Source organism: Sebastes umbrosus, chromosome 15, assembly GCF_015220745.1.
Source record: "Sebastes umbrosus isolate fSebUmb1 chromosome 15, fSebUmb1.pri, whole genome shotgun sequence".
In the NCBI taxonomy this organism is placed as follows: Eukaryota; Metazoa; Chordata; class Actinopteri; order Perciformes; family Sebastidae; genus Sebastes; species Sebastes umbrosus.
Window position 1 is genome coordinate 4976798 of NC_051283.1, and position 8452 is coordinate 4985249.

The window sequence follows — 8452 nt, forward strand, 5'->3', positions numbered from 1 at the left end:
CCTTTTTGTCAATCTAGCTAGGAAAGCCATCCATCCTCTGAATGCTCTAGGTCTCTAGTTGGTGGCTGTAAAGTTTCATGAGGCTGTGATTATCCTAGAGGTCACCACAGGTCATTTCATACAGTAAGGTCAAATTTCAGAAAATCGTCTCACTACACTGAAATGTCTACTATGGGGACTAACATCATCACACATGAATACAGTTGGACTCATTGGATCCACAAGAGTGTCAGCTTTACAGTGATACCCAATTTATATAATTCAAGACTGTTTAAGGACCCCAGTATGCAGAAATATTCAAATACACCATTTTAGAATAGGCGGAAATAACAGATTTATACTGCATTCAAAAAAACTGCATGTGATTATCATAAAGTGTGCATGTGTAAAGTCAAGGGACCCCTTTGAAAATCGCCATGGCAGTTTTTCCTTGCCAAAATTTAGCGTAACTTTGAGGTGTTATTTAGCGATCTTCCCAAGGAACATGGATTCCTTAGATGTTCTAGTTTCATATGATAACAGTATCATCACTCAGTGCAACAACCTCTTAAAGAGGTTAAGGGGTTAACAGATAATACGACATCTTCACCACAGAGACACACACACATTGGCTCAGTGTGTTTATACTGTAAGCTATGTCTCACCTCAGAGGGAGGAAACATTTCACCAGTAAAAAGTTACATATGAACATAAACATACTGTACCTCCAGTTTGGTTTTAGCGCTGCTTCAGGCTGTCCAAGTTGGCTCTGAAGAACTGCTGGCTATCAAAACACTCCTGAGAATACCACTTCAGGTCTTGTGGCTCATCCTTTAATAGTTCCCTCATCCAGTCCTGTTTGGGTTCTGGGGTCTTGTTGTTGGTGTCACAGTAACCCACCAACACTTCATCGACTATCATGGTACCCATATACTCTGGGAAGTTTGGGACTCCAGAAGTTGCAGTAAGGAAATATTTCAGGGAGTGTTTCACTGCAAGACAATGAAGGTTTTGATTTGTGTTTTAAACATTTTTGAGGGGTTGATTGATTAACCCATTTGTGCCCACAACTCAAATTTTGAGTTTTGAACTTGCCTCAGCACAAATTTGAAGACATTTTCAAAATCGGTCAAACCGTTTGGCTGTAAAGTGAGTTTTCCTTATTAAACTAAATATAGTCTTTGGGCACATGGGCCTACTGTTTTTGCACTCCTTTATATTTGAGGTAAAAACAGTAGTCACGTGTCCTCAGATGAGATATACAGTAGTATGATAAGAAAATGGCTGTATCTCAGAAACTACAAAGGGCACAATCAAGTATTTGGTATCTATGAACTCATACAAAGTTGAATAAGATAAGATAAGATAAGATAAGATGGACCTTTATTAATCCCCGGAGGGAAATTCAGGTGTCAAAGCAGCAACATCAGCAAACAGAGTGAATCACAGGAGAGGTAAAGGTATACAAAAATTCTAAAGACAATAATAGAGATATAAAAGATACAGAGTTAATGGGTGAACATAGTGTGTACAGTCCGTCAATAAATAAATGGAGTATGTACAATAAATAAATAAATAAATAAATAAATGTAATATGTACATATGTGCAGTCAGCAATAAAGTGGTATATAGGATGTATAGTGTAAAGTGAGTGTAAAGTGCGCCAGATAGTGCATGTTTAAATTTCTTAAAAGTCCTAATAGTTGTCATAAGGGGGTCAGCCTTGGTTGTGGAGCCTGATGGCTACCAGCATGAAGGACTGACCCAGGCGCTTTGTGTTGTGCCGAGGAGGGATGAGTCTGTGGCTGAAGGTGCTCCTCATCTTGACTAGCTCATCATGGAGGGGGTGGAAGGGGTTCTCCAGGATAGCGTCCAGCTTCCTCCTCATCCTGCCCTCTGCCACCACCTCCAGACCGTCCAGCTCAGATCCAACCACAGAGCCAGCCTTCCTCACCAGCCTGTTCAGTCTGTTGGCATCCCTTGTGTTCATGTTACCCCCCCCCAACATACCACAGCAAAAAAGAGAACACTGGCTACTACAGACTGGTAAAACATCTGCAGCAGCCTATTGCATACATTAAAAGACCTGAGCCTCCTCAGGAAGAACAGTTTGCTCTGTCCCTTCCTGTAGAGGGCCTCGTGTTATCAGTCCAGTCAAGTCTACTGTTCATATGTACTCCCAGGAACTTGTAGGTGTCCACCACCTCCACCTCCTCCCCTCGGATGGTGATGGGAGTTGGGGGCCTCGTGCTCCGCCGGAAGTCCACCACCAGCTCCTTGGTCTTTCCAATGTTGAGCTGGAGGTGATTGTTATCACACCACCCTATGAAGTTCTCCACCAGGGCTCTGTACTCCTCCTCGTTGTCATCCGTGATGCAGCTGACGATGGAGGAGTCATCGGAGAACTTCTGTAGGTGGCATGTACCCGAGTGGAAGCGAAAGTCGGAGGTGTAGGTGGTGAACAGGAAGGGAGACAGCACAGTTCCTTGGGGGGTGCCGGTGTTGCTCACCAGCACATCTGACAGGCTGCCCTGCAGTCTGACATACTGTGGTCTACTGGTGAGGTAGTCCATAATCCAGGCCACCAGGCCATGGTCTACCTGCATCACTGAGAGCTTCTCAGCTAGCCGGAGTGGCAGGATGGTGTTGAAGGCACTGGAGAAGTCAAAGAACAATATTCTTACAGAGCTGTGCGGCCTCTCCAGGTGAGTGTAGGCTCTGTGGAGCATGTAGGTGATGGCATCATCCACACCGATGTTTTCCTGGTATGCAAACTGCAGGGGGTCCCGGAAGTCGCTCACAAGGGGCTTGAGGTGCTGCAGAACCAGTCTCTCAAAGATCTTCATGACGTGTGACGTCAGAGCAACTGGCCTGTAGTCATTGGGGGTGCTGGGGTGTCCCTTCTTGGCCACCGGGACGATGCAGGAGGTCTTCCAGAGCTGGGGAACCTTCTTCAGCCTCAGGGAGAGGCTGAAGAGGTGCTGGAACGCTGCTGCCAGCTCCCCAGCACACACCTTGAGCACCCTGGGGTTGATGTTGTCTGGTCCCCTGGCCTTGTTCACGCTGATCTTTGAGAGCTGCTTCCTCACCTGGCCCCTTGTGATGATCAGGGTGGATGTTGCAATGTCTCCAGGTGCAAAGGACATGCTGTGGATGTGCTCCTCAGGGTAGGTATGGGGGGGGGCAAGCTGCTGCTGCCTCCTGGGGATGGGTGCTGGGGGGAGGAGGAGAGGTGTGGAAGGGGGTGCTGGGGGGAGGAGGAGAGGTGTGGAAGGGGGGGGAGGAGGAGGGGAAGGAGAGGTGTGGAGGGGGGGCACTGGTGTTGGTGAGTGAGGACCCAGGCTGTCCTGCTGAGCTCATGGGGGTTGGTTGGTTGCTCATTTGCATGTTCCTAGGTCCCCTCAACACCAGGGCTCGGCTGTTTGTAGCCAGTTATCTTCCTGAACCCCCCCCACACCTCCCTGGAGCTGTCGGCCTGTAGTCTCCCCTCCAGTCTGTCTTTGTAGGTGTCCTTGGCCGCCCTCAGCTCCTTCTTCAGCTCCTTCTGGACAACCTTGGCCCCCTCAATGTCCCCGGCCATGAACGCCCTCTTCTTCCTGTTCAACAGGGCTTTAATGTCCCCATTGATCCAGGGCTTGTTGTTAGGAAAGCAGCGTACCTTTTTGGTGGGTACGATGCTCTCCTCACAGAACCTGATGTAGTCTGTGATGCAGTGGGAGAGCCCATCGATGTCCTCACCGTGGACCCTGTCAAACAACTCCCAGTCTGTTGACCTGTAACACTCCCTCAGCTCCTCCTCAACTTCCCCTGACCACTGTTGAACAGTCCTGGTGGTAGCGGGCTGCCTCCTGACAACAGGCTTGTATGTTGGCACAAGCCTGATGAGGTTGTGGTCTGAACCGCCAAGGGGGGGGGAGAACAGTGGCGCTGTATGCCTCCTTAATGTTGGCATACAGCAGGTCCAGGGTCTTATTGTGTCTGGTGTTACAGGTCACATACTGGGTGAAGTTCGACAGGGCTCTGGAGACCTTCACATGGTTAAAATCACCATTTACAACGATGAATGCGCTGGGGTGCCTCGTCTGTAATCCCGCGACGGTGGAGTGGATGACGTCACTCGCCTGCACCGCCACAGCAACCGGTTGAATGTAAACAGTAACTATGATGCAGTGTGAGAACTCTCGAGGCAGATAATATGGCCTCAAACTCACAGCCAACAGCTCAATGTCCGGGGTACAGATGCGCTCCTTTACGGTGATGTGTTTGGGATTACACTATCTGGAGTTCACAAAGACAGCAAGCCCTCCGCCTTTCTTCTTACCGCTCTGTTTGTCTCTGTCCGCTCACACCACCGTGAAGCCGTCCGGTTCCACTAAGCAGTCTGGTATAATCCCCTTCAACCATGTCTCCGTAAAGCACAGCACACTGGACTCTCGGTATTCCCGTTGGTCTTTCACCAGGGCTGCTAGCTCGTCCGTCTTGTTGGCCAGAGATCTCACATTGCCCATGATCACTGAAGGCAGGACGGGTTTAAATCTCCTCCTCTCCTTCTCCCTCCTCCCCCTCACGATCACACCGGCTCTTGATCCCCGTCTGTGTGGCTGTATCTCAGCAGGTAAATCCTTTGGTGGCGCTGCTACTCGGTCCCGAAAGGCGAGGAGCGCTTCAAATGAATACACCGTCCGTTGTCCGATCATGTCCGTTTGTCAGGCTAACTAAATATAATAACTAAATAAGACGGCTGTGAAAAAGGAAACTATTTACATAAAGTGTGCAGTATACTATCACTGACAAAAACTAAGCGCAGTAGAAAGTTAAAAGTAACGAAAAAGTAGCAAAAAAGAAGACAAAGAAAGTAGAAACACGGAGAGCTACTAAGACAGGCTGCCACTGGCGTCGGCGCCTAGCAACCTCGGCATATCAAAGATATGCACACATATGCAGTGTTAAAAGTGTTGTACTGTTAGATACTTGCCAAAAATATGTCCGTACCACTTTTCAAAGCTTTTGACCGATCAGAACAAATGTGTCCTTATCATACTAAATCTAGTCTTTGGGCACAAATGGGTTAATTGGTTGTCAATTCCCCAAAAAGGAGAATTTTAAAATATGTTGAATTACACTGAGCTACAAAAGAATATGTTATAGACCCATTCTCATTACTGATAAATAGATAGATAGATAGATAGATAGATATATAGATAGATAGATAGATAGATAAATAGATAGATAGATGTGCTTAATTGATCCCAAATTGGGAAATGATTGGGTTACAGCAGCAGAGTATCCAGGCAATGCACAGGAACAGTAAATATATATATTAACACTAGAGGTAATATCTATAGTATACTCAATATAAAGAATATATTAAAATACACTATAAATATACCAGACTACTACAACTAGTTTAGAAAATATAAAATTTGAACATAGAACAACAATAACATGCTATATACAACAGCAAAGTGTGTAATGCAATACTATGTATTAACAGTGTGCAAGTTACAATTTTGTTTTAAAATTAAATTAAATGAGGTATATATATATATACCTCATTTAATTTTATTTTAAAACAAAATTGTAACTTGCACACTTTGCACCTCTATTTTCATAGAGGACCTGAGCTTGAGGAAGACACAGAGAGGGAGATTTATTATATTTATATATATATTATTGTAGGCCTGCTAAAAGCAGAGATTTGCTCTTTTACAGTTGATATAATTATTATTAAGGAAACCTAGTAAATGTGTTGGAATTGCTGTAATATATCATTTTGATTTAATTATGTCATACTACATAAACAATAATATTGGGGGACAGTATGTCCTCTCTATGATCACAGCATTTCCCACATCACAGAGGTTATGTCTCCTAGCAACAGTCAAGGTTTCCTCTATCACGTTTATGACAACGTTATTGACATATTATTGCCTAAACTAAAGCATATATACAGTTTATGTGTCGTTCTGTGACACAATGGCGTGTAGGTTCATATAAAAACTGTAAAGAAGATTCCATATCCTTTCATGCATTTTCTACCTTAGTTTATGTAGTTTGAATATCTATGCCTTAGTTTATATCCTTAATTATCATTTTGCTAAGTGCATTTCTATTGGCTGAGTAGCCTGTCAATCAATCCTTCGTAGCAGAGGTAAATCGTCTCCTTTTTCTGTTGCTTCAGAGAGTTCTGTGACTAGTGAGCTGTAGTTGAGCTACAACGTAATAAGTACTGCACAGTTTGGACATTTTAGACAGTGAGAGCCTGTGTGCGTCCATTGAGATGTAAGTTTCCTTTTTGTTATTTGAAGATATAAGTCTTAAAGGTCCCATATCGTGCTCATTTTTAGATTCATACTTGTATTTTGTGTTTCTACTAGAACATGTTCACATGCTGTAATATTAAAAAAAATGTAATTTCCCTCATACTGTCTGTTTGAATATGCCTGTATTTACCCTCTGTCAGAAACGCTCCGTTTTAGTGCATTTCAACAGAATTGCAACAGAATTGCAACAGAATTGCAACAGAATTGCGTTGCCTGGCAACAGTTTGGGTCCATGTTTACTTCCTGTCAGCTGATGTCATTCACATACACTGCAACTAGAAATAAACTGGGACACATTTAGAATGTTTACGTTTAAAACCGTTTGATGGTCTAAATATTGTATATTTGTGACATCACAAATGGACAGAAATCCTAGCGGCTTGTTTCAAACGCACAATTTCTGAATACGGGCTGTGTGTGTATTTCTCTGTAGATTGAGCGCTTCCATACTTTCACAGTATTTATAAAGCACTTAAACCTGCTTTATAATATAAAAGACATGAAAATCTTACTTTTTACAATATAGGACCTTTAAGTTGTTACATGAGGGATGCATAATTGTTAACCGTGCTCGTTACAGAGTTAGCTCTGTATTTACTGTGTTTTATGTTATGCCATGCGTAGCAATGCTGTACGTAGTGTTACGGAGTGAAATGGTGATGTTTACATGTCTAGAGGGCGTTCGTAACGACGCACTGCTCTTGTGTAGTACGAGATAAGAGGGGCGCTGCCCAGTAGAACCATGTGTTCATATAAGAGTATATAATAGAATAATATATTAGAGAATATAATCCATAAGAGATAGTGCATAAGAGATATTGAATGTTATTTTAATTTATTAGCTATAATGTTGTTTATCCTGTTATTTGACAGCACTGTGTAAGAGTATTAAGGATCACAGTATATCCTGTATATGGTAGTAATGTTAGTTATATGGTGAAATTATGTACATAATGCTGTATTCTGTAGAGCGTTGTATGTAATGATTCCCATACAATCAATATCCATTAAAGTCCTTTATTTCTGCGGTTACAGAACCACACACTAACGGAAACTATACTTCCTGTCTGAAGTGTAAATGGTGCACGGTGCGTGAAGTTTACAATAAAGTTCACTGAAGACAAATCCATCTCAAGAGCATTTTTACTGATGTCCCACGGTTATTCCCCCTATCCTACCAGCAAAGTAGTAGTCATGAGTAGGTCGCCTTGTCCGATTTATTGTGACATGCTCTTTTGCAATTGTTAGAATTATTATTAAGGAAACCTAGTAAATGTGAATTGCTGTAATATATCATTTTAAATTAATTACGTTGTTCCATATAAACAATAATATTAGGGGACAGTAAGATAGGATTTCCCATCGTAGAGGTTCAGTCTCCTAGCAACAGTCAAGATTTCCTCTATCATGTTTACGACGACGATATTATTATATTCCCTTTTAATTGCCTAAACTAAAGCATATATACAGTACAGTTTAGGTGTCGTTTTGTGACACAATGGCGTGTAGGTCTATATAAAAACAACAGTAGGCTAATGGTTGTATTGTAAGTTCAGTGTGACAAAGTGAAAGTGGTTCCTCAATGTTGCACTACAAAGTGACTAAAACAAACAAGTTTTACAGCAACAAGAATAACAGGAAATAACGGTGAGAGTCACAATATGATCTTACCTGTAGATGCAACGTGACAGAAGAGGAACAAGTTGAGCAAAATGAGTAACTTCATCTTGTTTTGAGTAGTAAGAGACAGAGAGAGAGAGCTTCAGCCAGCCGACTAGCAGATATTTCAACGCGGGTCAGGTTCCTGGAGGGAGGGAGTTATGACGTCGAGTTGAGGGGCTGATATTATCAACGGCTCATAAGCGAGATAATTTTTTCTGAAAGATCAAATTCGTTTGAAATTTACTCTCTTTAAAAGAATTCTAATTATTATAGCCTAATTTTTTTTTTTTAACTTAATATCCACGAAAAAATATGTTGAGCAAAATGTCACAGTTTCCTTGTAGTTCGCTCTAATTTGCAGTTTTCAGTAGCTTTCACTGCCGTCTACTTAAAGTGGGACATTATAACACTTTTAGTTATGACAACTTTAAATCAAGTATTAATACATGACATAATGTTACCCAAAGTACAACATCTTTAAACAAGAA

General features: G+C 42.5%; 1 protein-coding gene across 1 annotated transcript in view; it reads right to left on the reverse strand.

The window, feature by feature from the left end:
* LOC119503890 (major histocompatibility complex class I-related gene protein-like) overlaps positions 1-8069 on the reverse strand; it is a 121248-nt gene extending 113179 nt beyond the window's left edge. Inside the window, exon 1 of the mRNA XM_037795906.1 lies at positions 8051-8069. The gene's annotated coding sequence lies outside the window, so the exon portion shown is untranslated. The remainder of the gene's footprint in view (positions 1-8050) is intronic.
* Between the last annotated feature and the right edge of the window lie 383 nt (positions 8070-8452).